The sequence below is a fragment of the Miniopterus schreibersii genome (assembly GCF_964146895.1).
Source record: "Miniopterus schreibersii genome assembly, chromosome: 4".
Taxonomy (NCBI): Eukaryota; Metazoa; Chordata; class Mammalia; order Chiroptera; family Miniopteridae; genus Miniopterus; species Miniopterus schreibersii.
The window spans coordinates 60,106,541-60,121,676 of NC_138105.1; the positions used below are offsets into that span (position 1 = coordinate 60,106,541).

The 15,136-nt window shown below is 46.8% G+C and overlaps 1 protein-coding gene across 1 annotated transcript in view; it reads right to left on the reverse strand.

Moving 5' to 3' along the window:
• Window positions 1–14,895, reverse strand: part of BLK (BLK proto-oncogene, Src family tyrosine kinase) — a 45,663-nt gene extending 30,768 nt beyond the window's left edge. Inside the window, exon 1 of the mRNA XM_081136066.1 lies at window positions 14,679–14,895. The gene's annotated coding sequence lies outside the window, so the exon portion shown is untranslated. The remainder of the gene's footprint in view (window positions 1–14,678) is intronic.
• Between the last annotated feature and the right edge of the window lie 241 nt (window positions 14,896–15,136).

The following is a 15,136-nucleotide window of genomic DNA, read 5'->3' on the forward strand; positions in this document are numbered from 1 at the left end:
GGCAGAGACTTGAACAGATATTTGTACACCAGCATCCATAACAGTGATTCACAATACCCCAAAGGTGGAAACAACCCAAGTGTCCGCCGATGGAGCAATGGGTAAACCAAATGTGGTATATCCATGCACTCCAGTAGCATTCAGCCTCACAAAGGAAGGGCATTCTGACACGCTACAGCATGGGTGACCCTTGAAGGCATTATGCCAAGTGAAAGCATTTGGGCATAAAAGGACAAATACTCTATACTCCATTCATATGAGGGACCTAGAACAGTCTAATTCATAGAAACAGAAAGGAGAACGGCGGTTGCCAGGGGCTGGAGAAGGGAGAATGGGGAGTTGGTGTTCAGTGGTGTGTTTACTAACTCGGGCTGCCGTAATAAAGGACCACAGACTGAGTGGTTTAAACAACAAAAATTTATTTTCTCACAGTTCTGGAGGCTAGATTAAGGTGTTGGAAGGGTCAGTTTCTTCTGAGGCCATTGTCTTTGGTATATAGGTGGCTGTCTTCCTCCAGTGGCTTCACGTGGTCATCTCTCTGTGTCTGTCCTTGCCTTAATTTCTTCTTCTCATAGGAGGGCAGTCAGATTGAATTATAAAATAATGACCTCATTTGAATGTAATTATTTCTTGAAAGACTATTTCCAAATCCTGTCACATTCTGAAGTATTAAGGGTTAGGACTTCAACATATGAATTGGGGATGGGGGAAGAGCACAGTTCAGCCCATAATAAATGGGTGCAGAGTTTCAGCGGGGAAAGATGAAAAAGTTTTGGAAATAGATTGTGGTGATAATTGCACAACAGTGTGAATGTACTTAATGCCACTGAACTATGCACTTAAAATGGTGAATTTTATGTCATGGATATTTTCACAAGCACACACACACACACACAATCCAAAGTCCTTAGAATTAATCTTCACCCTCCTCTCCTCTCTCATCTCCTACAACTGTCCCTCTTGTCCACTCTGCTCCCAGAACACCAGCTTCCTTACACACCCTCACTTCAGGGTATTTGTACTTGCTCTCTCTCTGCCTAGAACATTCTTCGTCAGATATTGCCGACTCCTTCACCTCCTTCAGGCCTCCACTTAAATGTCACCTGATTAGCAGAGAGACCTTTCCTGACCTTTCAAAATAACACAAACCCACCCACCCCAGGCACTCCATTCTGATTTATTTTACTCCGTAGTCCTGATCCCCACCTGACACTATAGATTTACTGATTTGTTTAGTATCTGTCTCCTCCCACCACTAGGTGAGCCCGGGGAGGACAGGCCTTGTTTTGTCCATGGATGTAACTCCAGTACCTGTAATAAGAGTACACAGATATTTTTGAATGAATGGATGGCTCCTCTTCTAATATGGCATCCATCCTAATGAATATCTATAGTGGCAACAGAATGTATCATCAAATTTGGTCCTTGCAACAGCCCTGTGAGGTTTGGGAGTGGAGGGTGCTAAGCTTCAGGGTTAGTAAATGATGTGTCAGGATGAAAACCCGCCCCCATTTTAGTCTATCACCCTTTCCCCTCGAGGCCCAGAACTATTGTTGTCACTTTTCCCCGGACCACAGGAAGAGTAGGGGTTTACATCGCAAGGAGTGCACTTAAGTCAGTGCTCTGCCTCCCCTTCGTCGAGCTCACGCTCCTCATCTGGAAGCCACAGTGAGAAGCTCAGGCATCTTATGAGCAGCACTTTCTAAAAGTTACAGACCAGGTGCTAATGGTAGCTGCTTCATTAAACCCCTCTCTTTCACTTTCATTAGGTTCCCTCCACAATGTCTGCCAGGGCACAGCTGCAGGGCAGTTCCCAGCCACGTCTCCTCCAGCAGGACACCAAGCTTGCACTCCTGAGGCCCAGCGGCATGGGGTGCTTTCCCTTGCTGCTTCTACAGAACAAGCTCGAAATTTCAAGCTCCCTGCCCAAGCCCTGGGAACGCTTCCAAGGAGGCTTTTAACTTCCTAAAATTACAGAGGGTTTATATAAAATCTGCAAGGCTTAGAAATCTAGACCCGCTCCATCTTTATTCCCACATGCTTCCTTCCTCTTTCTTTCCCCCTCCCCTTTTCCCCCTTGCCTTTCTTCCTTCCCTCCTTCCACAGTTGAGTATGCTGAATACTTGTTATTTCCTTTCTCTCTCACATCCATGGAGTTTTCTTGGGAAAATAGGAGGAGACAGAGAATGTACAAGACCTTCTAGATTTTCTTTCTCTCAATAGACATTAACAAGTGTTTCTTAAATGGATCAGGAAGAAGGTCCCTTGGGAGCTGACAGCAATAGAGCAACAGCAGCTATTCTCCTGAGCGGCTTTCTGCTGAACCACAAGCCTGGGGGTAGGGTGGAGGGGGCTTCACTGTGCCATGTGGTCTGAGGTCATCCACCACAGTGTTTGCCAAAATTCTTTTTCTTCTTTCTTTTCATTATGACCATCAGTAAGAAATACACTGAACGTCATAAGATAGAACATACCTAGCTGCACATATGCACACGGCACCCACACCACGAAACAAAGGTTCAGAAAGCATTTCTTACCCTACCTCAAGCAACAAATGCACTTACATGTCTTCTACTCTATCTCTTTTCAAAAATTTTCCTTTTGGTAAAATACACTTACATAAAATTTACCATCTTAATTTTTAAGTAATGTTATGTATCTTCACACTGTTGTGCAACCAATCTCCAAAACTTTTCTGGCTTGCAAAATTGAAACTCCATACCCATTAAAGAAAAACTCATTTTCCACTCTGCTACCCCCCGGCAACCACCATTCTACTTTCTGTCTCTATGAATTTGACTATTATAGACAGTTCATATAAGTGGAAACATTCAGAGTTTGTCCTTTGGTGTCTGGCTTATTTAATTTAGCACAATGTCCTCAAGGTTCATCCATGTGTGGCATGTGTTCAAAGTTCCTTCCTTTTATCAGGCTGAATAATGCCCCATTTTAGGTATATGTGATAATTTGCTCATCCATTATTTACTCCTTCAACCATGGCTAGTTGAATAATGCCACTGTGAAAATGGGTGTACAAACATCTCTCTGAGACCCTGCTTTCAATTTCTTTTGGATATTTATTACAGGTTTTATCAGGTTCAATATCATAAAATACCACAGCCACTGTGACCTATAAAAAAATCCCAAATATTTCCCTTACAAAAGACAGGCCAATGAGCTAAATACTCTCCAAGGCACAGACTCTTCCAAGTTACGGTAGACTCTGCAGTCCGGCTGGGCTGGGTAGTGGGCTGCTCTGGTTACCCGCAGTGGCCTTCGTACAGAGCCTTGGTATACAATATGGGATCCCTGGTCTGCCAGCTCACTAGGCTTAAATAACATGAAATTTAATAAATGCTCACAACCATTCTGAGCACATCTATCTTTTTGTGGCTGTTCAGTGGGCACTTGAGCATCTGGTAATGTCTGAAGGCATCATTGGATTATCCAAGATGCAATCCTGGGTGAGTCACTTCACCTCATTGCTTCGGTCCCCTTATCTGTAAGAGGTGGGCTTTAGATGGATTATCTCCATGTGGCCCCCAGCTGTCCCATCATTCCGCTGTAGATTTATGGGGAACCCAGAGGAACAGCAGGGTCTAAGTGGTAACATGGGTTCTGCTCAGAGCTGTAGAGAATGAAGATGGGCCGTGGAGATGGTCCTGCCCCTGCATTCTTGTTTCCCAAAGGAGCTTGAGGCAGGTACACGGAGATCCTTTTAGGAGAGATGCTCTGGTTTATCTTCTCTCAACTCCCTCTCTGCCTTCTTCATGATCCATGAATCACCAATCTTCACCTCTGCCACCCCCAACCTCCTTCCCCTGCCTTTGCCACGTCTACCTCCCAACTCAGTGGCATGCACTTTAAAAGTTGAGGGTCCTGGTTCCTGAGCCAACCACACAGGATGGTCAGCAGCCTCAGCCAGGCCCAGCGTGTGGACACTCTCTGGGACCCAAGCATGCACTCTGCTAGGGTTCAACACCAGAGGCTAATCCAGGCGGTGGGCATGGAGGTGAGGAATCAGGTAAATTGTGATAAAGCATGAAAACAAATATTTTATCTAGAGCAAAATAAAAGTTTTTTGAGAGAAACTTGCTTCAACCTTTCTTGAATAAGTAATTAATTTTTTAGAAAGACAATCATGTTATGTTGCCCAGAAAACCTTGAAAGTGAATAATCTGGATTTATCAGTGAGGTGAGGCAAAGGCACAAAGACCAAAAATCTTTATGAAAGGAAGTTTCAGGATGATTTTATATTGAATAAGATGATACATATAAAGTACTTAAGAGGGTAGCTTAACACATAGTAAGCGCTCAGTAAATGTCAGTCATTATTATTATAGCAAGGCACAGTAATTAACATATTATAGTAGCAACTCCAAACCATCAAGAAACAAGTGCTGGCTCACAGCACTTCATATACATCAGCCACAATCTGCCTTCTAGATGAGACTCCTTGTGAGTGTCTCAAGGGAAGGGGCTACTTGGTTTTATCATCTTGGTATCCTCGGGGCCCACCTCAGCATTTGAAACATTAGATATACAACAAATCTTTCTCTCCTTTTGAATGAATGAATAAGTGAATCAATCATTCAATCAATTGGGGAAAACCTAAACATAAATAAATATCTATTTATCCACCTTCCCTCAATAACCCACTGTCCTGAAGAGTAAACAGATTAATTTACCAAGACATTGGTAGAAAAAGGTCATTTATATCAAAGCCAGCGTTATTCTATACCCTGATTATTGATCGTCAGTCAAAACTTTGGGGTCAACAAGGCAACAATGATCTAATGTTTAATGTATTACATCTAAGATGCTCAAGATGGAATAAAAATTTACTCTTTGCTGCAGGTTTCTTTCCCATAGTTCAGAAAGCCTTTCTCCTTTAAAGGCTGCCGATTTTCAGTGATAATAAGTGGTTAATTTAGCAGATTCCCTGAGGAAACAGGGAGACATGAAATTGAATTAGGCCCCATTTTCTTTGCCTCCAGGTATACACGCTTGAGTTTAAGAAGATTTAGGAAAGGATTACTAAGAGAGAAGGAAATCAAACACATTTAGATAGCTAAAGTCACTTACTGGTGCCAAACAGTTTGTTGTTAATAAAAACATATGTTTGAAAAGGCCCAGTGGTGTTTAGGAAATTGTGGGCTGAGGTCTCCCACCCGTTGGGTTGAATTGTTGGGTTTGGTCTCTTGAATTTCACCGTTACTTTGTCTCCTTAAATCTTGAGCGATAACATTTCAGTTTGATAAACACAGTTCACCTCCTATGGTTAATACTTATAGCAGGAAAGAACAGTTAACCAGCCACAAATATTTCTGTGTCAGCCCGACTCCTTGGAGAGAAATGCAAGGCTTTAAAAAAATGCCAAAACATTTCCTTTAGTTAAGAACCACGGGTGGCCTTAATCATGGCAGAGTCTCTTTAACACTTTTGCAATTACCTTTGGTTAAAGAAGTAAAAATAGAAGCGACTCTCTTAACCAAAAGGTACTTTGGCCTAATGAGCGTGCACACAGAGGCTTGGCAGCGAGGCAGACTTGTGTTCAAATCCAAACTCCCCACATGCCAGCTGTGCACCCTTAGATGCACTTCTGAGCCTCAGTTTTCTCATCCTTAAATCGGGCATAATATGTTCTCCAACCCATGACTAGAGCTCTGTATGTAGACACGTATTTTTAGGATTCTTCATTTTACATCCAGGCTCCCAAAGACGGGGTGGGGTGGGGAGTCAGGGGGCAGAGAGGAGAAAGAGAAAGAGGAGAGAGATCAGTTGTTTTTGAAAACATTTTTGGGGTCAGAGTCTACTTTGAGAATCTGCTGAGACTACAGATGCTCTCCCCAGAAAAGACACTTATGCACATACATGTCAAATTTTGTGCAGTTTCAGGACCCCTTCCCACCCACAACGATTCATGGACCTCTGATTAAGAGCTTTGGTTTAAACTATGGGACGAATGAGGCCAAACCCTTGGGTTTTGTTTCCTTATGAGTCATTTCATTTCACTGAGAGGAAAGTCTGTTCTCTGGCCAAAGACCACATCAGTAATCCTGGCCAGCAAATATAGTTGTTGACAACAAGGGAACTAAATGAGAGAAGATGAAAAACTTGAGCCACTGTCACCACGCAATTCAAAGTCCACCCCACTCCACTCCCCAAAGGAGCATTTCATCTCTCCGTGTCATTGTCGTTCCTTGACGGGATTAGGAAAGAATGGTTGTCAGCAGCACCGTGCTGTTCAGAACTCCTCTGCAAGCTACACTTTATTTTGTTTTTAATCACATTTCTCTCTAGTGTTTGAAAAAAAGGAAGTGACTAAATGTCAAGTTGAAACGGTGAAATAGAGTTAATACAATGAAATATTATTGCAGCCTCAAAAGGGATCAGTGTGAAGACAGGCAGCCATGGGAAAGATGTCTATGCTGTGATGAAAAAAACCAAGGAAGAAAAAAAAGCAGAATCCGAAGTCATAAATGTTTCACGATTCCAGCGATGAAAAAATGTATCATGTGAACCAAGACAAGCAGTTCTTGGGTAAAAATGTGAAGCTGGTGGAATTATTAATGGCTTGTATCTGTTTTCAAAAAATTTTTTGGTATTATGTAATTTTTACTGTTTTAAAGTAAAGAAATAAATGATAAAGCCGTATAAAATCAGCCTGTTCTTCCAAATGGCTGCAGCCAATCTCGAGAGCAGCCCAGATCTTTGCTTGTCTCATGAGCAGGCTGAGGAGGCAGCCCGGGCCTCGAAGTCCCGGTCAGAGCTCTGCAGGCCCCGCAAGCACAAACCCCGATCCTGCAGGCAGCGCGCCTTCATCGTTCCCAGCGTCCGCCTGGGTTCCCAGCAGACCCTTCACGGGTTAGGTCCTCAGCATCCGAGTCTGATGGGGAGGCTGGCCCTTGCAAACAGCATTAGGAATTTTAGGTCTAAATCTACGCGAGCCTCTGAGTTTCAGATTCACATCACCCACCAGTAAGCTGGTGCACAGAGGAAATGACTTGTCCAGGGCCACAGACTGGGTCCTGGTGGGAGACGTTAGAGTCGCTTCCATGTCAAGCTGGGGCCTGGCTGCCATTTGCTCGTGCTGGAAACAGTCATGGGAACCCCAAGGGGATCCCTTGGGTGCTGGGAGGTTAGCTACTCTCACAACAGTCACCCAGAGAAAATCACTGGAAAGCTTCCTGCAGTGTAACACACAGGAGTGGCAGCAGCTTCCTCCATGAGGCCACTTGACCTTCCTAAGGGTCACGGTCAGCACGCTGATCATTAGTCTGGAGCCTCCTAAGTAAAAGCGTCTCAGGCTGTAGCGCAGGCTGCAGGGCAGCTCTGCCGTCAAGGCCTAGCTCAGTCCCCTCAGGCCAAGCCCCTAACCCTCCCTCACATCTGGGCTCCGGCGCCTGCCGCTGGGGGGACACGAACAGTAAGAACAGGGGCTGGCCAGCGTCCTGTACATGTGACATTTCCTTCCCAAAGCTCTCAGCGGACGCAGGGCTGCCCTGGCTCCTTCTACGGCTCCTCATCTGATGGTTCTGAGAGCGTGGCAGGATCTGGGTGACAGCCCCGTCACAGTCCAGTTGGGGTGAGAAGGATGGGTGTATGTGTCTGACTTCACAGCAACTCTCGTTCCTGCACCTGCAGGGCCCATCGGGGGTTTAGCTTACCGAGCATGTCACGGTAAGTAATGACCGACCCCTGACAATTCCAGGGCCCGGAGACCACGAGGCATGGGGAGTTCATGAGAGGACTGATGCCAATGGGTGGACAGATGGGGGAGCAATAGAGAAATGAAAGGCGATGGCAAGGAGGCTGAACTACTGGGCATACAGGAATGATGCCCACCAAGAAAGGGTAAGGGAAGTTGGCATGTACTGACCCTGCCAAGGATGGGACAGGCCTTCTCTAGGGGGCTGTTTCTTCAGGCAAGAGTGTGCCAGGTGCCTCCTGAAGGAATAGAAACTTCCTCGGGTAGAGGTTTCCCAGATGATGTGTGAACAGGTCTTGAGCTCCTCTGTCCCTGGCTTTTCATTACACGCAGTTGCCATGCTTACGACAGCAAGCTGGGGACGATTTCACAGCATGCATGCAGTGCTCACCTCGACATGGGTAACGCGCTCCCCTTGCCTTCCTGTAGTGCCTGGATCAGTGCTCCACACACAATGAGCGATTAATAGACCGACTAATGGAGAGGTCAGAACACTGATTTTGGAGTCACACAGAACTAAGCCTGCATCTGGGTTTGGGCCTTCCAGTCTGGAGCCCTGGCTGGTTCCTGACATCATCATGGGGCTGTTGTGGGGACAACGTGAACTCATGTGCACAAAGCCTGTGGCACATTTCTTGGCACTTGAGTACTGGCAGCTACTTCAGATTCAACCAGTGTGCCTTACGTGGAGAGTAGCCCCATCAAAGGATTGACTGGAAGGATTGCTCAGAGGCTGTTTAGCCTACCTCCTTGCTTGGCAGGGTTGGAACCTGAAGCCCAGAGAGAGGGAGTCACCTGGCCAAGACAGCAAGGCCAGGGCCCAGTTGCAGAAATGCAGTCTTGAGGACAAAACTATCTTGGCACAGCCTGCCACCCCTGGGCAAGCCATTCCCAGGGCTCCTGCTTTCCTCCCCCTCCTGGTTCCAGATTCCTGCTCCTGTCCTAATTTGAGGACTGTCCTGTCTTCCTATTGCTATCTGCACCCTCAGGCCTTTATTTCCACATGGACACTTATCCTCACAAACCCTCAAGCCCAACCACTGGAATTTTTTGATCAGCCACTCCTAAATTCTAAACACCTGCGGTGTCCTGAGCTGGACGTTTTCACTCCACTGGGGTCGCCAGGCTCCTGTGCCTTTAAAGTTCCTTTCAAGCATTGATTTCCCTTATTCTAATAGCTCTTAGCAGCTGGGGCGTGGGTGGTGTCTCACTTCCAACCAGGGCGGCCACACCTGCCCTCCTCAGGGGATCGACGGGCATCTACCCAAATCTCAACATCCTGCTGGTGGTTCAGGCCAGACCTACTAGATATAGGATCATTCCCAAGGGCAGAGTCTGCCACAAGCAGGAAGGTAGGACACTCTGCTTCCTTCTCTCAAAATCCCCATGTCTATTCCTCCCCCAGCTTGAACTAGTTGGCAAACAGCCCTTCCTCCCTAATCCTGCCCCTGCTCCCTTCCCCCTTTACTCCTCTCATTCTGCAGGTGCTCACACAGCTCCCCAACTTTGTTGAGACAGTTTATAAACAAAGTTCCCATTCGTAGTCTCTGTTGGAAAAATTATCAAAGCTTGACAATCCCAGTGTTGCTGACACGCTGCTTCTGCCTCAGGTAGAGTGTCTTTTGAGATATGAATGGATGTTCTTACTTTTACCAGTTTATATTATTTTGCCCCTCACCCACATTCAAGCCATTGCCACAGGGAAGCAGAAAGTAGAGATAAGAGAACTTTCTTGGATTAGACCAGACAATGTAGACAAACTGAGAGAAATGCTGCAAGTCAGTCTGGGCCAACCAGGGCTCAGGGGGCCTCATTGGGAGTCCCATGACCCAGAGTGGCATGGGAGTGGCATGATGGTTCCTGCACCCAGGCTGTGGCCCGGAGTCCTGAGAGAAGGCCTGACACGGGCAGAGGCGGCACTGAGACATCCTAGCAGAGGCTTGTTCGGATCGACAATAAAGACCAAGTGGGTCACCTCCAAAGTCCTGAGCCTTCTGAGCCTCCCATGCATCTGACCCTGGAGAAAAGGGAGCATTCTGAGTTCACTGGGTTTATTTCCCACTACCCAGCAGAAACTGAGATGATCAGACTAGGTGTTCTATCTGTGGACTGAGATTCATACCCACCCCCCACGGGCCTGCTCTCTGTCATGACTTCCCTGAGCCCACCAGATGTTCTTCCAGAGGTAGAAGCACCTTCATAATAAACTTGCCCAACCCATTCTCTTACCTTCTAGGAAGCTGGTGTCATTGTCAACAGTTTCAAAAGTTCTCCTTAGTGTCATTGTTCTTGAAAACGGCGCTTTTTTTGGAAATGACAAATGAACCAACTACATTTCTCTGAGTGTCCCCAAGAATATGTGTGACCTTGGGAAGGTAAAAAAGAATAAAGGAAGGAGACAGATTCAGCACTGCGTTGTCTTCCCCTTAGGTTTGCAAAAGGGACACGGGAGAACTTCAAGGCGGATACACGGCTGCCTTAGAGATGCCCCGCAGGTGGCCAGACAGAGAGGTGAGGGGTGAGGAGTTCTGACCTGAGGGCCATGTTGGTCACAGGCTATCTGTATGAGCTCAGGAAGGCACTCTGCTCTCTGGTTATGTGACTGGGAACTGGCGAGGCAATCGGGTGTAAATGCAGAGCTAGGGTAGAGAGCCATGTCCACCTGGTAGGAAGTTCAAAGTTCTTTCTACTCCAGCTCCCTCCAGGCCCAGCAGAAAGAGCCACATGCCAAGCCTGGTGGTGTCTGGGCCAGGGCAAGAGGAACAGCTACAGAAAAGCTTGGGAGGGTGAGACTTTAGCACTGGGACTTCAGGCATACACAGGAGCTCTCCTCAAGGAGATGGGCATTTTCGGAGCAGGCTCTGAGATGTGATGGGCACCAGAGTCCCTAGGGACAAGACTGCTGCACCCAGCTGCTTGGAGGATGCCAGGAGAGAAACTGGGAAAGGAGACCCAGACTGTCTGGTCTCAGGGTCCTGGGCTTTGTTCTCAGGCATTAAGGGTATTTTTTTTACCCTGAGGAGGTCACAGGGCCCCACTGGAGCTTTAGGAAGACCTTGCCAGCCACATATGGATGGACAGCAGTGGGAGAGGTGAGTTCCTGGGACCTGGCAATCATCTAGTCGACTGGTAGGTAAGGCTGCCAGCAGAGAGTTATTTCATGAAGATATCTGGTGATTTGCCCAAGGTCACACAGCCAGGAAGTGGTAGGACTGAACCTTGAACTCAGGCCTTCTGGTCACAAGGCCGAGTGTCCAACCTCTATGCTACAAGACCTCTCAGGCATGGCTGCCTTATCTTAGTTACTCCTTACACCCAAATTCTTTCCACTTTCTTGTATCCATAACACACTGAGAGATAATATTAAATTATCCTTAGTAAATATCGGACTTGGTGGTTCCAAATATTCTGGGGTTGGCAAATCCTTTTGGGAATCTTATGGAAGCCATAAACACTCTTTGCAAACGGTGTGCATGTCCACAAAAGCTTGCATACAAGTTCAGGGACATCATGGGACCCATGAAACTCATCAGGGGTCCACGGTCACAGAAGTCAGAACTCGACTTAATTCATTAAGCGCAGATCATCTCATACCCTTGTAGGCACTACATGAACATACATGCAAATTCCCTGCACTTGAGTGATACTGAGGGTCAGAACCTTCTTAAATTTTGTACCTTGGGTGACTTGCTTGCCTCAACATGATCCTGGCCCAGCAGCCCAGGCATCAAGGTGCACAGAAGCCAGAGAAGACACAGCACCCGAGAGAGCCACCGCGGTCTTGGAAGGACCAGCCCTTTGTGAGGAAGCATGAACCACACAGTGGCCCATGGGGAGGTCATGTGGGGGCAGTAGTGCCCATGGCAGAGTCTCTTCTATGTCTCAGGCTCTGTGCTATGATGGTCTTGTTCAATTTAATTCTCACATTTGTGCTTGGGGCTGGATGCAACTGTTCCCATTTTTTAGAGAGCTAGGTCATTTGCTCACACTCCTCCAGGTGGCAAGTGACAGAGCCAGGTCCTGGTGTAGAACTGGCTGGCACCAAGGCCCAGCACCTTCCTCTGGTCCATATGGCCATCTCCTTCTGCAAAGGCCTCTGTTAAAATTCCCATGTGGCAATGGCACTGGAGCTCATTGTTGCTAAGAGTGATCAGTACATTTACATGCTTTTCCTCCTCCAAGCTTTCTTCCTCATGTCTTAATCTTCACTTGCATTCAAGAGTTTGTCCTTGTTTCTTTCACTCAAGAACCATTTCACAGGGTGCCTACCCTGTGCCAGGCAGTTCTGGGCGCTGGGACTCAGAGAACAGAGGGAAGACCAGGTCCCTGTCCTGGAGGAGCTCAGGTCCAGAGGAGATGCTATGATGGTCCTGTTCAATTTAGTTCTCACATCTGGCCTTGGGGCTGGATGCAACTCTTCCCATTGCATTCATGGATTTGGGCACTGGTGGTAGAAGAGAAGACATTGGTGCTGGTCCCTAGAATGAGAACAGTGGGACTTGCCTAGATGAGAAAGTGGGGAGAGGATCCCAGGCAGAAGCAGGAGCACAGCTGGTGCATTCCGGAAGCAGTGCATGGCTGGTGTAGTCAAGGCATACAGGTTGGCAGTGTAGGGAGCAGGAGATGGGCCAGGAAAGATAGTTTAGACCCAGTTGTAATCATAGCTCTAGTTTTTATCTTCATCTAAGTGTCGTGATTTTCATCTAAGTGCTGTCTTCCTGTGGCTTCATAATTCTTTCTTCTTTCTCCCCTGTTTCTGAAGCATCTCTGTAATCTGGTTGAGACATCAGCTTTGAAGGGCACACCTGCTCTGCTGTGTCTGTGGGGTAGGGGTCAGGGAGTGGGGACAGGGTGTCAAGCTTCTCTGCATTCCTGTCACCTTCCCACACACCTGAAACTCACAGGCAAAGATCCTGGCCCCTGGCAGCCTCATCTGGCTGCTGCAGATTCTAGGGCACTAGAGTGGGCTCCCAAGGTCAGGTTGTCACTCAAGCAAGAACTGGCCCCTAGAGTCCCACTCTAGGTCCCTAAAGCCACGGCTTCCCTCAAAGGGAGTATTTCCCAGCACAGCTCAGAGTTGCTTAGCTGGGCACAGATTCCGTGGGGATGACTGAGCTCAGAGGACAACAGATTCCATCCAGGTATTCTATGCAGAGTCTGGGCCCTCACTTGCCTCCACTCTTGGCCTTCTGCTTCCTAACCGAGGAGGGTCAGGTTTGGGCAGCTGGGCATGCACTTTGAGGCCTGAGAGCCTGATCCAAACCAGTGAGTTCTGCTGGGCTGATAAAGGGGAGGGGGGGGGTACTTGGCTCTAACACCCTTGACACAGACTGAGGGCTCAAAACATGTGCACTGAATGAGAAAATAAATGATTGATGAGAGATGTCATCAAGAGAGGGAAATATATAGAGCTTTCCTGGAATAAGGTGGAAGTTGGAAGAGAGAATGGTAGAAAATGCAAAAGGTCTGCTATGTTCCAGAATGTTCAAAGAGGTAGTGGGGACCATGGGGCCATGGAGGCCAGTTTTCCTAAGCATGCTCAGATTCTGACCTCTTCTGCTCTAAGGCAGGGCAAGTATAAATTTTTTTTTTTTTTGGCCCTTTAATTTAGAATAATTTTAGGTTTACAGAAAAATTACAAAGAGAGTATGGAGACTACCCATACACTCTTCACTCAGCTTCCCCTAATGTTAACATCTTACCCACCATGGTACATTTGCCAGAACTAAGAAATTCACATTGGTACAATGATATCAATGAAAATATTAGACTTTATTTAGATTTCACCTATTTTTCACTAGTGACTTTTGTTGTTGTTCTAGGATTCAATCCAATCCAGGATGTGAATTTGTCCTGTCTCCTTACTCTCCTCTGATGACAAATTTGAAGGTCAAATGGTCTATAGGCTGTCCCTCAATTTGGGTTTGTCTGATGTTTTTTCATGACTAGACTGGGGCTGTGCATTTGGGGAAAGAACAGCAACAGAGGTGAAGTATTTTCTCCCAGTATCATAGCAGAAGTTACACAATACATGACTTATCCCTCAGGACCTTAACTTTGATCACCTGCCTACAGGTGGTGTCTGCCAGGATTCACTACTACAGAGTTTCTGTTTTTCTCTTTCCATCTTCACGTCCAGGCCTCGTTCAAGGGGAGGGGAATCCAGCTCCTATCCAAGAAAGAGGAGTATCTACGTATAGATTATGCAGAATTCTCCTCCATAACTATGGAAGCACAATGATAGCAATTCTTTAGTTCCTTGGTAATGTGGATAGTTGAGAGTGAAAGCAGTGGCCAATTAGAAAATGACTAGAAAGGTTGTCAAAACCCTAGACGTTAAAAAATCCTTTCAAAGTATGTTATCAACTGTTCTTTTCTTTCCAAGGTTGGCCAAATAGGTCTCTTAGCTAAAAAAGTCATCAGTAAACCTTTTCCCTCACCTCACCCCCAGTGGCTATAAAATGGAAAACCTTTTTCAAAACCTAACAAAATAAAACAAAAGTAACAACCAATCATTGACCTTGAGCCAGACGCTCCCCATACATCACACTAGCCTCTATCAGCTCTGCCCTGTAGATATCATTACCCTCTGCTATAGAGACTCAGAGTAACTTGCTTGGAGCCCCCGCAGCTGGCATGTGTGTGCCCACCCATATCCCCAACCCACAGCCTTGTCCGTCTTTCTTCTGTGGCATTCACTGCCTTTTCCAGTTTCAAAAGCCCAAGAAGCAGAATCTACCCTGGATGAACTTTTATAAATCAAAAAAAACTCTCTAAAATGAAAACGAACCAACGATAGAACAGTCTATTCATTGTTGTGGCTCAGATCATATTAGTGTTTTCTCTCTCCATCTATGATATCCATAGTGATGTTCCTGCCTGCTTTCTCAACCACGGTCCTCAGAGCACTGTTTGCACAGTTTAAGGAAATTATATGGTCTAGAAGGCAGAAGATGCAGAGTCTTACCTTGGCAACGCTCGGTGGCTTTTCACCACAGCTCTTCAAATTCCAGCATCCTTGTGGTGCAGCGGTCTTCTAACTCTAACCAGCAACTCCTGATGTAATCCTAAAGGAGAAGCCCATCTCAATGGTCTCAGTCAGTTCACATAGCTCGTGGCTTCCTACCCACAGCAAGCACCAGGCAGAGGTGGCAGGCTCTCCGCTCTGTGGTCAGAGCTGCACTAGCCGCCCCCAAGGAGCCCCGCCCCTCCCGAGCACTTCAAAAGCTTCCATGTGCTCACGGGGTCCAATGGGCACCGCTGCCCCAGAACAGCCCATGAGGAAGGACCAAGAGCAGCTGGTCTTTCTCTGGCTCTGGACCACATTTGTCACTGTGCTCCTGTGCCCCTAGAAAGTTTTCTCTTGGAGTTTTGGTTTACCAGCATGGGTGGTGTTTTTCCTGTGAGAGCCTGGCAGAGTTAGTA